This window comes from Apium graveolens, chromosome 8 (genome assembly GCF_009905375.1).
Source record: "Apium graveolens cultivar Ventura chromosome 8, ASM990537v1, whole genome shotgun sequence".
Taxonomy (NCBI): Eukaryota; Viridiplantae; Streptophyta; class Magnoliopsida; order Apiales; family Apiaceae; genus Apium; species Apium graveolens.
In genome coordinates this window covers 31,657,955-31,674,419 of record NC_133654.1, presented here as the reverse complement: position 1 = coordinate 31,674,419, position 16,465 = coordinate 31,657,955, and the positions used below count along the sequence as shown (strand labels likewise).

Here is a 16,465-nt window from a genome sequence, read left to right as displayed (position 1 = left end):
AAAAATGATAATAACTGTTAGGGCGAAAACACGCGCTAATATTCACGCAAGTATACGCGTTCGCAAGTAATATAGAATACTTTCTAGTTCGTTCCCTCAGAGACTCAAACTAAATTATTGTCTAATTAAACTCACTCACAATGTATGATTACTTCTCAATGTTAAGATAATAACACTTAAAATTGTTGATCAAATATTAACTATAATTAACTACTTAATTAACCACTTAACTAACACTTCAAATTATCAATAATAAAACACTCATGAGATCACAACTTCATTATTACTTCCTTCTATAGCCATTGTTATTACCTTTAGCATGTGACAGTGATGATATTAATCGAATAACACGAAACTGATAAAAGCCAACTTTCATTGTACTAATACCATTCTACCAAGCATCCACAATTAAGATAGAAGTTGAATAGTCATCAATTATGTTGAGTTCCTATATGTCTACAGAAATTGACAACACAACGATTTAAGCACAAGTTATTTCTTTTGATTACATAGGGCAAATAAAACTGTTAGAGTTACCCACTAATCATGCACAACGTACATGAACCTATGCTAGCATGGCAAGTTCTAAATCTCAAGATCCACCGTCGCTTCACAAGAGATTAACACCCTATCTTATATGTTCGCGACGCACATAAGACGAATACGCACAACCAATACTAGATATCATGCAATCATCACACACTAAAGTATTAAACAACTAACTAAAGAATTCCATAATAAATACGTTGTAACCCCATGATCACGATTAGCCCATAATAGAACTTATCGCCATCATGGGTTCATATGAAATCATGACAAACAACACAAGAAAATAATAACTACACTAATTATATTAAAACAGAGTACGTCACAAGAGTAAATAAGTCAAGCAAGAAAACTAGCATCCAACGTTACAACGAAACAAGAATCACAAGAATATATGCTTCCTCTTCGTTGCGGTGTGCTAAATCGGTCTTCTTCCTTATCTCCTTTGCTTGTTGCGTAAAACACAATCTAAAACATAATCTCCTTCATACTCTCTATGAAAACGTCTCAAATCTACCTATATAATAGTCCCATAAAACTCAGATTACATAGAAGTTGGAAGCCACATAGAAGTAGAAGTCTAAAATAATTCAGCTTTTTCCCCGACCTTGCGCGGCCGCTCAGCATATCTGCGCGGGCGCGCAGGCTGCTGCGCGGCCGCTCAGCATTGCTGCGCGGGCGCGCATGACCCTACTGGAAAAATTCCAAGCTTGCTCCGTTTCTTCGCCGTAATCTGCCCATTCCTTTCCTCTCGCAATGGTGAACACATGCCAAGGCTTATTCTTGATGATTCCTCCCCCGAAATGCAACTAATACCCTGAAATGCATAAACACTAGAAAAACGCATCAAATACACAAAATACTTGATTTCAAGACACCAATTTAAGCCATTTTAAGACGTTCTAAGTGGTATAAAATGCCACTTATCACACCCCCAAACTTAAATCGATGCTTGTCCTCAAGCGTCACAGACTCAAAAACAAATTAAAAATATGCATGAATGCAATCTATATGAAAATGCAACGATCCCCCTTACTACAATTAACCAACCAAATTGTCACATCTCAACGAATGCAGTTAGACAACTAAAGATCAATAAACTCATGCAACCGGACATACAGCCAGAAACGTGGTGTGTGCAAATGCTTAACAGATATGCTTCGGAACTAGACCAATTACTATGACTAGACTATCCTCAAGGCAATCCTACGATTATACAAAGAATAAAAATTCTAGGCACAAAGTGATATACAACACTACAAGAACTCTGGAGCTTACTACGGAATCGTGCTTTTTATTTACAACTCAAATGCTTATTTGACCGTGCAATGAGTGAGGTTCACAAAAGACTTATACAATGGTATCCATGTAACGAGCGTTAGGTTAGCGGATCCCAGACTCTAAAAGCCTTAGGTCACTAGGCACAAAGTCCCCTAAGAACTTAATAACTCGAATACCAAAGAGCCCACTCTTGATCAATTATGCAAAAAATATTATATATATATATATATATTTTTTTTTTCACTTCTGAGCAAGTGTGTTTCGCTCCATCTTACTCAACCCTAGACTACTCGCAACATAAGCGAGCCGGCTACTAGCCATTTGACGCCTAGCCACAACTAGCAACAACTTCCATACTTTTTTCTCCAAAATTTTTTCTTTTTTTTTCATGTCTTTATCACTAAGAACCTATAATCGAATTCTAAGCATAATAAATAGATTGACCTTGAAAACAACCAAATCATAACAACAATCTAGCCCTTACGCATTCTTTAAGACTTAGTGGACTTACAATTGTTTCTAGCATGCATATCAACCTACACAACTTAATATCACTTTAATGCTATCACTACACTCGCATCAATATCACAATTCAGTCGATAAATTATTGCAAAAGGGATCATAGTAAATCATGAGCTATATGACATTCATAAAAAAAAAACTATATGGCATAAATTATGCAACTATATGAACTAAACTATCATGAATATGCAACTAAATGACACACACAATATTCCTTAACTACCACCCCCAAACTAAAAATCTTCACTGTCCTCAATGAAAGTAGTAGAAAGGAACACAGGGTATACCTACTCGGAGTCATCATCATCATCACCCTCAGTGGGTGGAGTATCAGGCGGCGGGTATGCAGAGTCCTCACCAAAAACTGGCCACTGGATATCAGCTCCAAGGCCTCGAAAGACAGTCCCTAACGCAAGGGTGAGCTCCTGAGCAAACCTGCTCTGCGTCTCATACATGGCATCCATCCGCCGTGAAAGCCTCCTATACTGGGCATCACCCATCCCAGCACCCTCCTGAGCTCTCGAAGAACCAGCCTCACCACGCCCTGGCCTAGCCATAGTAGCACCTCGTGCTGGACGTCCTCCTGGAAGACGATAACCCAGCCCATGCTCCTCAGGCTCACCACCGGTCCACTCCTGCATCCCATTCAGAGTGCCAGAATCTATCGGAGCTGCTGGCAACTGCAACTGCTCATGAGCCGGCCAGTTCACTCCTACTGCTCGGCATAGCTTCGTAACCGTGGATGCATAAGGGATGTTCATATGCTTTGCTCCCCTCAAAAACTTCAGAATTCCTTGGTAGATAAACTCACCAAGGTCCACATAGTATTCCTCATTCAGAATTCCCCACAACAGGTGTGCTCTCTCAACTGTGACCTCGTGTGCATGTGAAGAAGGCAAAATATTAGCACATATAAATGCATTCCATGCACGGGCATACCTGTTCATGGCGATCGCCGGAAAGTGACGATACTCATTATTGGCTGGACTGCAGTTCCAAACTGTACCCGGTCGACAGAGAGTCGCACAAATCAAATCCAAGTCAAAATCCTCAGCAGTCTTTTCATTCCAGTTCTCCTCCTCGGGCTTCCTCTCTCGCTGTCCAATCACACGGCGAATCGCCGCAGGATGATAATCAACCGTCAGCCCACGGACTACAGAAAACCCATTCTTTTCAGCCTTCGCGTTCGCGTAGAACTCGCGAACAACGCTCATCGGTACTGCTTCGGGTGACTCACAAAAAGCTATCCACCCCTTCTCTGCAATCATGGGCAACAACTCACCATCCCTCCCTGATGGTAAAAACCCCCTCTCCTTCAGAATCGGCTTCCCCAACAGCCTAGTGTACTCCTCCTCCGCAGCTCTGTCAGTTAACCGAGGCCTTGTAGCAGTGCCCCTCGATGAATCAGCAGTAGGAACTGTGCTGCTGCTGTCAATAGTGCGTGCTCTCTTGGGTGCCATTGATTCGTGAATAGAAGTGTGTAAGAACTGATTTTTGATGTTTGTGAGAGGGTTTAAGTGTAGGAAGTTTTGTGGGAGATATGTAGGATAGGTGTATGTATATATAGGGTGTGGATTAGATTAGGGTTTGGGAATTAAGGGCTAAAATGATGGGGTAGTGGGAACAATTCGTGGGTTTATGGGCTAAAACTGTTTTTGTGTTTTTGTTTGTTTTTTTTTTCTGAACTGTAAAAATTTTTTTGGAATTTGACCCCTGCGCGGCCGCTCAGCATATCTGCGCGGGCGCGCAGCAAGCTGCGCGGCCGCTCAGCATAGCTGCGCGGGCGCGCAGAGGGTCTCTGGAATTTTTTTTTTCAACCCCTGTTTTCTGATTTTTTTGTGTTTTTGGATAGGTTATTAACTTCTAAGGGTTCCTGTAACAACAATTCATGGGTTGCCTCCCACGCAGCGCTTCTTTTTCGTCATTAGCTTGACGTTCCGTACCTTTCTCAAGTAGTCAACAAAATGGCACTAACCACCTCTCGGTTTGCCATGTCCCCATAGTAGTGCTTCAACCGCTGACCGTTAACCTTGAATGCTTGGTCCGAATCATTCTCAAAAATTTCCACCGCTCCATGTGGAAACACAGTTTTGACAATAAAAGGTCCAGACCACCTTGATTTCAACTTCCCAGGAAAAAGTCAGAGCCGAGAGTTGAATAACAGAACTTGTTGCCCTGGCACAAATAACTTAGGATGTAGCTTTCTATCGTGCCACCTCTTCACCTTTTCCTTATACATTTTGTTATTCTCGTACGCTTGAAGTCGAAATTCATCAAGTTCATTAAGCTGAAGTATTCTTTTCTTACCAGCTGCATCTAAATCCAGGTTCAATTTCTTCAATGCCCAGTAGGCCTTATGCTCAAGCTCCGCTGGTAGATGACATCCTTTACCGTACACCAACTGAAACGGTGACATCCCTAGTGGAGTTTTGTATGCTGTTCTGTAAGCCCAAACAGCTTCATCGAGCTTTAAAGACCAATCCTTCCTTGACGGACAAACAACCTTCTCTAGAATGCGCTTTATCTCTCTGTTAGACACTTCCGCTTGACCATTTGTTTGCGGATGATAGGCAGTAGCTACTCGATGATTCACATTATAACGCTGCATCATAGAAGTGAACTTACGGTTGCAAAAATGTGATCCTTCATCACTTATGATTACCCGGGGTGTTCCAAACCTTGTGAAAATTTGCTTATGAAGAAAATTTAGCACTACCTTTGCATCATTTGTCGGTAAAGCTTTAACTTCGACCCATTTTGAGACATAATCGACTGCCAGCAAGATGTACTGATTATTGCAAGACGCGATAAAAGGCCCCATGAAATCGATTCCCCACACATCAAAGACCTCGACTTCAAGCATCACATTTAATGGCATCTCATCCTTCCTTGACAAATTTCCCACTCTTTGGCAACGATCACACCTTAAAACAAACTGATGAGCATCCTTGAACAAAGTAGGCCAGAAAAAACCTGCTTGCAGAATACGAGCTGCCATCTTCTCACCTCCATAGTGTCCACCATAAACCGTGGAATGGCAGTCTCGTAATATCCCCTCCGTCTCACAGAACGGGATACATCTCCTGATGATCTGGTCAGCTCCCTGTCTAAACAAATATGGTTCATCCCACATATACCACTTCACCTCATGCAGAAACTTCTTCTTTTGAGCGGATGTCAAATTAAGAGGCATTATATTGCTGACGAGATAGTTTACAATATCTGCAAACCATGGTTCTTCCTCCTGAATTGCAAACAACTGCTCATCCGGAAAAGATTCATTGATTAACGTCCTATCTTGTGAAGTAGAATCGGGATTCTCCAACCTAGAGAGATGGTCAGCTACTTGATTTTCAGTACCTTTTCTATCTTTGATCTCTAACTCAAATTCCTGAAGTAAAAGCACCCAACGAATGAGTCTCGGCTTCGAATCCTTCTTAGAAACCAGATAGCGAATAGCTGCATGATCAGTGAATACTGTTACTTTTGTACCAAGCAGATAAGATCGAAATTTCTCAAAGCCAAAGACTATAGCCAAAAGCTCCTTCTCAGTAGTGGTGTAGTTCAATTGGGCCCCATTTAAAGTCTTACTCGCATAGTAGACCACATGGAAGATATTTTTCTTGCGCTGTCCCAGAACTGCACCTACCGCATAATCACTCGCATCACACATCATCTCAAACGGTTCTGTCCAATCTGGTGCTGTAATAACTGGTGCAGTGATCAAACTCTTCTTGAGAGTCTCGAATGCTGCCAAACATTCATCATCAAATTTGAAAGGCACATCTTTCTCAAGCAAATTGCATAACGGCTTAGATATCTTTGAAAAGTCCTTGATGAATCGCCGATAAAAACCCGCATGACCAAGAAAACTACGGATTCCTTTCACAGAATTGGGTGGAGGAAGATTTTCAATGACTCCCACCTTGGCCTTGTCCACCTCCAGACCCTTGCTAGAGACCTTATGCCCAAGGATAATGCCTTCACGCACCATAAAATGACATTTCTCCCAATTAAGCACCAAATTAGTTTCCACGCATCTTTTGAGTACGGTGCGCAGATTATTCAAACATTCATCATATGAGTGTCCAAAGACGGAGAAGTCATCCATGAACACTTTGACGTTATTTCCAATCATGTCAGAGAATATAGCCATCATACATCTCTGAAAGGTGGCCGGGGCGCCACATAACTCTACAAAAAGCAAATGTGCCAAATGGACAAGTGAAGGTAGTCTTTTCCTGATCCTCTGGTGCAATACAAATCTGATTATACCCGGAATAACCATCCAGAAGACAAAAATACTCATGACCCGCTAATCTGTCAAGCATTTGATCAATAAATGGAAGGGGGAAGTGATCCTTCCTTGTGGCTTTGTTCAATTTTCTATAATCCATGCATACTCTCCATCCTGTAACTGTTCGAGTAGGGATGAGCTCATTCTTTTCATTTGCGACCACAGTGATACCTCCCTTCTTGGGTACACATTGTACGGGGCTCACCCATGAGCTGTCAGAAATAGGATAAATGATGCCTGCATCTAGCCATTTCAGAATTTCTTTCTTCACCACCTCCTTCATGATGGGATTCAGTCTTCGTTGTTGTTCCACAGTTGGCTTACTACCTTCCTCTAGCAGAATTTTATGCATACAATATGAAGGACTTATCCCCTTGATGTCTGCTATGGTCCATCCTATAGCCGATTTAAATTCTCTCAAAATCCTTAAGAGCTTATCTTCCTCACTACCTGAAAGGTCAGATGAAATAATAACAGGTAACGTAGATGAATCACCTAAAAAAGCATACCTCAAGTGTTCAGGTAATGGTTTGAGCTCCAAGGTAGGTGCTTCCTCTATTGATGGTTTGAGCTTCCCTTCAGCATTCTTAAGGTCAGAAGTACCAAGAGATTCAAATGGTATGTCCAGCTTTCGCTTCCATGGAGAAGTGTTCAGATATTGTAATTGCTCGTTGCTATCTTCATCATCGCTGTCAAAATCCCCCAATAAGGCCTTTTCCAATGCATCAGACATTAGCATGTGCTCGAGTTCCGAAGTAACCGCGGAATCAATCACATCCACTTTTAAGCACTCCTCATCTTCTGTAGGGAATTTCATTGCCTTGAATACGTTGAAGGTCACATCCTGATCTTGGACCCGTATAGTAAGTTCCCCTTTTTGCACATCTATCAAGGTACGGCCAGTAGCCAAGAAAGGCCTCCCCAAGATTATGGGAATCTTCTTATCTTCCTCAAAATCCAGAATAACAAAATCTGCTGGAAAGAAGAGCTTATCCACCTTGACGAGCACATCCTCAACTATGCCCCTTGGGTAAGTAATGGAACGGTCCGCCAATTATAGCGACATGTATGTGGGTTTTGGATCAGGCAGATCCAGCTTTTTAAAGATCGACAACGGCATTAGATTAATGCTTGCTCCCAAATCACAAAGGCACTTGTCAAAAGTTAGATTGCCAATGGTGCAAGGAATGGTGAAGCTTCCTGGATCTTTCAGTTTTGGTGGTAACTTTTGTTGCAGAACAGCGCTGCATTCTTCCGTGAGAGCAACGGTTTCAAGGTCATCCAGTTTCACCTTCCTTGAAAGAATAGTCTTCATAAACTTCGCATAACTAGGCATTTGTTCCAGAGCCTCAGCGAAAGGTATATTGATGTGAAGTTTCTTGAACACCTCCAGAAACTTCCCGAACTGTCTATCCAGCTTTTGTTGCTGCAATCTCTTAGGAAAAGGTGGTGGAGGATAGAGCTGTTTCTCCCCTGTATTAGCCTCAGGCAGAGTGTGTTCAACAGTAGTCTTCCTTGGTTCCGCCGCTTTCTCCTTTTGCTTAGATTCTTCATCTCTAACTTCAGCTTCGACTTCTTTTGCCTTTTCAGCATCAGCTACTTTTCCAGACCTTAAGGTAATAGCCTTGACTTGCTCTTTAGCTTCCTTCCTGCCTGGTACTTCCGTGTCACTGGGAAGAGTGCCAGGTTGACGATTGAGCACTGCATTGGCTAATTGACCGATTTGATTTTCCAAGGTCTTGATAGAAACTGCCTGACTCTTACACAACAGCTTAAGTTCCTCAAAATCAGCACTAGTAGGTGCAGCTGCACTTCCCTGTTGAGGATATGATTGCCTTGTAGCATACTGCTGTGGTTGCTGAAATCCAGGTGGGTTAAACTGTTTACTCACTCCTTGCTGATATGTTGGCTGAATCGCATTCTGATTATTCCCCCAGCTGAAATTTGGATGATTTCTGTTATTAGGATGATAGGTCGCTGGCACAGGCTGCTGTTGTCGCTGATAATTATTCACATACTGAACAGATTCGTTGACAAGAGAACACTGATCCGTAGCATGAGAACCTGCACAAAGCTCACAAACCATAGTTATTTGATTAACTCCATACGTAGCCAGAGAATCGACCTTCATTGATAGCGCTTGGAGCTGGGCTGCAATAGCGGTTGCTGCATCAACTTCCAGAATACCTGCTACCTTGCCTGACGTCATCCTCTGAGTTGGGTTTTGATGCTCATTTGCAGCCATCGTCTCTATAAGATTATACGCCTCAGTATAGCTTTTAGCCCATAAGGCGCCTCCAGCTGCTGCATCGAGCATAGGCCGAGATTGGGCCCCCAAACCATTATAAAAACCAGTGATCACCATCCAATCCGGCATTTCATGATGTGGACATTTTCTCAACATTTCCTTGTAGCGTTCCCAAGCCTCGCACATAGATTCTGTAGATTGCTGCGCAAACTGAGTAAGAGCACTCCTCATAGCAGCAGTCTTTGCCATTGGATAAAACTTCACCAGAAACTTTTGCGCAAGATCTTGCCACGTAGTGATGGACCCAGCTGGTTCAGAATGTAACCAGTCTTTAGCCTTATCCCTCAGTGAGAATGGGAAAAGCCTCAACTTGATAGCCTCATCAGTCACGCCATTATACTTAAAAGTGCTGCAGATCTCGACAAAATTTCTTATGTGCATGTTGGGGTCTTCAGTTGCCGCTCCTCCAAAAGAAACAGAATTCTGCACCATCTGAATAGTGCCAGGCTTGATTTCAAAGGTGTTAGCTTGAATAGACGGATGAAGGATGCTTGACTGAATGTCATCAATTTTTAGGCCGAGAAAAATCTATAAGAGCTGGATCAGCTTGAACAATACGATCTCCCATGTTTACTGGTTCTTTCTGCTCAGTTCCTGAATCCGAATCCTCAAAATCTAACTTCTCCGGAATATCAAGAACTTCGTCTGTCTCCTCAGCTGTATCTAAAGTCCTCTTGCGAGCACGAGAACGAGTTTGCATAAACGCTTGCTAAAGTACCTGAAACACAACCGAAAAGAGTAAGTAACTATTACGTCCTAATCACTGAGTCCTAATGACCAATGATGGTAAGTACATAAACTAAACAAATACGCCGAGTCCCCGGCAGCGGCGCCAAAAACTTGTTAGGGCGAAAACACGCGCTAATATTCACGCAAGTATACGCGTTCGCAAGTAATATAGAATACTTTCTAGTTCGTTCCCTCAGAGACTCAGACTAAATTATTGTCTAATTAAACTCACTCACCAATGTATGATTACTTCTCAATGTTAAGATAATAACACTTAAAATTGTTGATCAAATATTAACTATAATTAACTACTTAATTAACCACTTAACTAACACTTCAAATTATCAATAATAAAACACTCATGAGATCACAACTTCATTATTACTTCCTTCTATAGCCATTATTATTACCTTTAGCATGTGACAGTGATGATATTAATCGAATAACACGAAACTGATAAAAGCCAAATTTCATTATACTAATACCATTCTACCAAGCATCCACAATTAAGATAGAAGTTGAATAGTCATCAATTATGTTGAGTTCCTATATGTCTACAGAAATTGACAACACAACGATTTAAGCACAAGTTATTTCTTTTGATTACATAGGGCAAATAAAACTGTTAGAGTTACCCACTAATCATGCACAACGTACATGAACCTATGCTAGCATGGCAAGTTCTAAATCTCAAGATCCACCGTCGCTTCACAAGAGATTAACACTCTATCTTATATGTTCGCGATGCACATAAGACGAATACGCACAACCAATACTAGATATCATGCAATCATCACACACTAAAGTATTAAACAACTAACTAAAGAATTCCATAATAAATCCGTTGTAACCCCATGATCACGATTAGCCCATAATAGAACTTATCGCCATCATGGGTTCATATGAAATCATGACAAACAACACAAGAAAATAATAACTACACTAATTATATTAAAACAGAGTACGTCACAAGAGTAAATAAGTCAAAGCAAGAAAACTAGCATCCAACGTTACAACGAAACAAGAATCACAAGAATATATGCTTCCTCTTCGTTGCAGTGTGCTAAATCGGTCTTCTTCCTTATCTCCTTTGCTTCTTGCGTAAAACACAATCTAAAACATAATCTTCTTCATACTCTCTATGAAAACGTCTCAAATCTACCTATATAATAGTCCCATAAAACTCAGATTACATAGAAGTTGGAAGCCACACAGAAGTAGAAGTCTAAAATAATTCAGCTTTTTCCCCGACCTTGCGCGGCCGCTCAGCATATCTGCGCGGGCGCGCAGGCTGCTGCGCGGCCGCTCAGCATTGCTGCGCGGGCGCGCAGGACCCTACTGGAAAAATTCCAAGCTTGCTCCGTTTCTTCGCCGTAATCTGCCCATTCCTTTCCTCTCGCAATGGTGAACACATGCCAAGGCTTATTCTTGATGATTCCTCCCCCGAAATGCAACTAATACCCTGAAATGCATAAACACTAGAAAAACGCATCAAATACACAAAATACTTGATTTCAAGACACCAATTTAAGCCATTTTAAGACGTTCTAAGTGGTATAAAATGCCACTTATCAATAACGAATAGAAAGGAATAATGTAGTGGTCTTTGGCGGTCGGGGGAACAGCCTTGGAATTGGGAATTCTTGAATAATACGATAAAATAATAATAGATCCTGATTGGATATCTGCTATGCAAGAAGAGTTTAATCAGTTTGAAAGGAACAAAGTTTGGAAGTTAGTTCCTGCACCAAAGAATAGAAGCATTATTGGAACAAAATGGGTGTTCAGGAACAAGATGGATGAAAATGGTATAGTTACCAGATATAAAGCAAGGTTAGTTGCAAAAGGCTACTTACAAGAAGAAGGAATTGATTATGATGAAACTTTTACTCCAGTTGCAAGACTTGAAGCAATAAGGATTTTTCTAGCATTTATTGCACATTCAGACTTTAAAGTATATCAAATGGATGTCAAGAGTTCCTTCCTGAATGGTGAGCTAGAAGAAGAAGTTTATGTAAAACAGCCACCTGGTTTTGAAGATCCATAATTTCAAAACTTTGTGTACAAGTTACTCAAGGCTCTATATAGACTAAAGCAGACACCTAGAGCTTGGTATGATACACTGTCAGAATTCCTACTGAAGCATGGTTTTACTAGAGGTACCATAGACAAGACTTTTTTCTACAAAAAATTTGGGGAAGATATGATCCTAGTTCAAATCTATGTGGATGATATTATCTTTGGTTCTACTAATGAAAAGCTTTGCCAAAGATTTTCTAAACTTATGCAGAGTGAATATGAAATGAGCATGATGGGGGAATTAAGTTATTTTCTTGGACTATAAGTCAATCAAATGTGTGATGGAATCTTCATCAGTCAAACCAAGTATGTTAAGGACTTATTGAAAAAGTTTGGCATGGTTGATTGTTCACCTGCTTCTACACCCATGTCTACAGCAACAAAATTGGATGAAGATAAAAAAGGCAAGAGTGTAGATATTTCAAGCTATAGAGGAATGATTGGATCTTTGCTTTACTTAGCTGCAAGTAGACCAGACAACATGTTTGTAACATGTCTATGTGCAATATTTCAAGCCAATCTAAAAGAATCACATTTGATGGCTGTGAAGAGGATTTTCAGATATTTGAAGGGGACTCCAAACTTGGGATTATATTATCCTAAGGGAACTGGTTTAGAAGCTGTTGGCTACACAGATGCAGATTTTACTGGATGCAGGGTTGACAGAAAGAGTACTAGCAGAAGCTGTCAATTTCTTGGACAAAGAATTGTATCCTTGTATAGTAAGAAATAACAATCTGTGTCAACTTCTACAGCAGAGGCTGGATACATAGCTGCAGGAAGTTGTTGTGCTCAAGTGCTTTGGATTAGAAATCAGCTAATGGATTATGGCCTAGTGTTACACAAAAATTCCTATCATGTGTGACATTACTAGTGCTATAGCTATAGTGGCTAATCCATATAATCATTCTATAACAAAGCACATTGATGTAAGGTACCATTTTATTAGAGAACATGCTATAAATGGTACCATTGAGCTAATTTTTGTTCCAACAGAAAATAATTAGCTGACATTTTTACTAAACCTTTGGATGAAGCAACTTTCACTAGACTTGTAGGTGAAATTGGAATGCTAAATTCTTCATCCTAAGGCAAGAACTCAGCTAATGTGTTGCAGCAGTTTAATTTCCAGTAAAACAAAATTAATTTGATTTAATTGAAAATTAACTGAAATATGAATTATAAATATTTCACAAATTTCTGCATATTTATCTTTCAAAAACAAAAATTTTAGCTTGGAATTTTTCAAATTCTAAGTAAACTGCTTAGTTGATTAATTCACATTTTTAATATGTAAAATTAACACAAGGCAGAATTGAGTTGATCAAAGGTATATAGAGAACTGAGTTCTTGATAAGTCTAATTGACTTCTCGACAAGTCATTTTAAGACTTCACGAGTGAGTTCTCGATAAGTCATTTTTACTGACTTCTCGAGTGACTTCTCGATAGGCTTAAATATGACTTATCGATAAGTCCTTGTAGAGTTCTCTAGTAGTGTTAATTCACAGAGTTCTCTACAAGTATAATTTTTAGACTTCTCAATAACTCAGAACTGAAATAATTTAACTTAATAAATTATTTTGGTAAAATATTTTTGGCAAATTTATTCTAATTTTATTTTGAATTTATTCAAATAAAATTAGGAATTAATTCAGTCTATTTTTGGACAAACTGGGTATTTATTTGACATCTCGATAAGTCAATTTTTTAGTTCTCTATAAGAATAATTTAAAATGACTTCTCGATATGTTTTTCATTTCTTAAAATGACTTCTCGATAGACAAATTCCAAACGTCTATTTTTGAGTTCTCGACAAGTCATTTGATTTTACTATAAATACCCAGACTTCTCGATACATATACATACTTACAACTTTTGAGATCTCAAGTGACCTAGCTTTCAATCAAAAACCGATTTCTCTCTCGTTTTTCCTCCTTTATCACAAATCTCTTTTACCCACTAAACTTCATACTCATATCAATGGCAGCCAACAATCGTGTACCCTTCATTCCCAAGGAGACCAATTTTCTTGCATTTCTGGATGCAAACCAAGCACCTGAAACTTTTCAGTGCTTTTTCAAGTTCATTTTTGAAACCTACTTTGTAGGTGCTCTTACAGCTAACCCAGTTTTGTATCTGGATATATTGGGTGACTTCTGGAACTCAGCTGTGGCTAGGACAGTTATCCATGAAGATCAGTCTTCAAGCTTGGTTGTCAACTGTCAAATCAAAGGACAACATATGGAAATAACTGAAGCTGACATGAACTTGGCCTTGAACATTCCAACTGACAAGGTTGTGGGGATCCCAACTCAGGATTAAATATATGAATTCATGGATTTTATCATCTATTCTGAGAAGATCAACATGGCAAGCATGAATAAGAAGAACTTGAGGAGATAGTGGTCTTTCTTGTTTGACTCAGTGATAAGGGCTTTCACTTGTAGGAAGTCAGGATTCGACAACATATCCAGTGTTGTCCAGAAGCTGGACTACTCCATGGCTCATAACAAACAGATCAATGTAGGACACTACATATTGGAAGAGCTGAGCATCAGGCTGACAATGCCATTGGAGTCAAGAGGTAAGGAGACTTTTCTTCCTAGATTTATTATTTCAGCTTTAAATTATAAAGTCAATGACATACATATGCTAGAAGGTGTAAACAGGACACTAATTGGAAATTATAAGCAAGTATCCAAAATCCTATTTGGATCACTTCTTACTAAGAATAAGATTCCAGTAAGTCTTAAGTTAACACCTTTCATGATTGAAAGATTTAAGACTTACCCTTATTCTATGCCAGACATGAGAAGTAGTGGAAATTAACCTAGTGCAACAATGGTTGCTGAGTCTGTGGAAGCACAAACACAGACACACTCACAGGAACCTACCAATGTTGAACCTGCTATTTCAAAACCTTTATAAACTAGGCAACCAACCACCTCATCTTCTCAAACGGATGAGGTGAGTAAAAAAAAGAGAAAGGGGGTAACCTTAGCCATTATAGCGGAGAGTGGTGAGGATCAAGCTGAAGCTGAGTCACCTTTGGTCAAGAGATCCAAAAGAAGTAAGAAAAATGAGCTGACCACTCAAGACACCTCTCTATCCTCCCAACAAGATGCAGTTGTAAAAGCACCTAGTAGTGAGTCTGCATAGCCTGCACCTAAAGCAATTTAAGTGTATGGTAGGAAAAACAAGGATGGCACACATTATGAGGGCACATCTTTTGAAGCTCCCTCATCCATTCAGGGGGAGCTGCCAACACTCACAACTGAGCAACAATCTCTCATATCTAAAATTTCTTCTCTTCCACCTGCACTTGAATCCAACTCTCAAGTGCAAGAAAAATTAAGTGACTTGGTTCAAGAAAACTTGCTCACCACCCAGACACTACACTTAGATGGTGAGAGGCTACTAGCTGGGGTAGACCTTGATGACACCACCAAAAATATGGGGGATTTATCAGTTTTTACCGAAGACCCCATGGAAACTCTAAATGCACCTTCATGTGCAAATCAGTATTCACAGACTGTTAGGTTTGAGGGTAGTACTCTTGAGGGGGAGTTATCTAAATCCTCTCCAATTCAATTGGAGGTTCCTCATGAAGGAACAACTCCCCTCAAAACCCTAGCAGAAATTGCTTTGGCAGTTGATGCTAGGAGTACAATTGCCAGTGACCCTGTCATAGGGGAGGCAAGAATAGCACATTCAGGTGACGGTGTGGTGCAAGACACAAAAGGGTTTAAAACTGGTGCACATGGTAGTAACCCAGTCAAATCCCCTCCAATTCAATTGGAGGTTCCCACAACTAGTATGAAACAACTAGCCATAACCATATAGCAATCTGTGAGTAAAACTGTGAATTCAGTCACAGGTGTTTCTAAACCATCAAGTTCTCAACCACACCTTGTCTTTAACTGGCTCCAAGAAACTGCATCTCAGATAAGTCTTGAAGAATTCAGGGTAGATCAGCTTGGAGGCCTAGCTCAAATTTCTCAATATTTGCACACTTCTGACATGTCTAACCAGGACTATCAAGCAATCATGCTCTCCTATCAATCAAATGTCCAAGAGCAACAGAGCAAAATTGTTAATGAGGCTGAACAAGATGGCAACTATGATTCTTGGTTAAACAAGGACTATAATTTGGATATGGAGGTTGTTCTAGCTAAGTTAAGGGAAGACTACTTGACAATTCTGGGCAGCAATTCTAAGGTACTGACACCTAGTGAAGTCTATAATGTAGTCAATGAAGTCTCAAAGGCTCAACTCAAAGCTTTCCATCTCTTTGAAAAAGCTCTAGAACTGAGATTGATTGGTCATGAAGACAGAATTAGGAAGCTTGTAAATGAAAAGATGGATGAAATTATACCTTCTTAGGTCAAGATCACCTCAAGGTTTCAACACTTTGCTGATCAGATAAAAATATTAGATTTGACCACTATGGAAAATGAAGTAAAATGTCTGAAACAGTCCTTCATTGCTCTACATGAAGTGGTCCAACAACAAATCACAAATGCCAATGACTCAAAAGTCAAGTTGGATCAGCTTCATCAGACAAGATATGAGCCTTCTGCATTGCTCATGGAAGGCATGAAACATTCTTTAGAAGAAACCTTTGGCACATCTACTAGCTCTTATCAGCCTGGCTCCACTTCCATAAATCTGCAAATTCAATTTCTAAAAAGCCAAGTTCAAG

General features: G+C 40.0%; 1 non-coding gene across 1 annotated transcript; it reads left to right on the top strand.

The window, feature by feature from the left end:
- The first annotated feature begins 9,021 nt into the window (after positions 1-9,021).
- LOC141681619 (small nucleolar RNA R71) lies at positions 9,022-9,128 on the top strand. The gene has a single exon (XR_012559046.1). It is a non-coding gene; the product is annotated as a small nucleolar RNA R71 (small nucleolar RNA).
- The last annotated feature ends 7,337 nt before the right edge of the window (positions 9,129-16,465 follow it).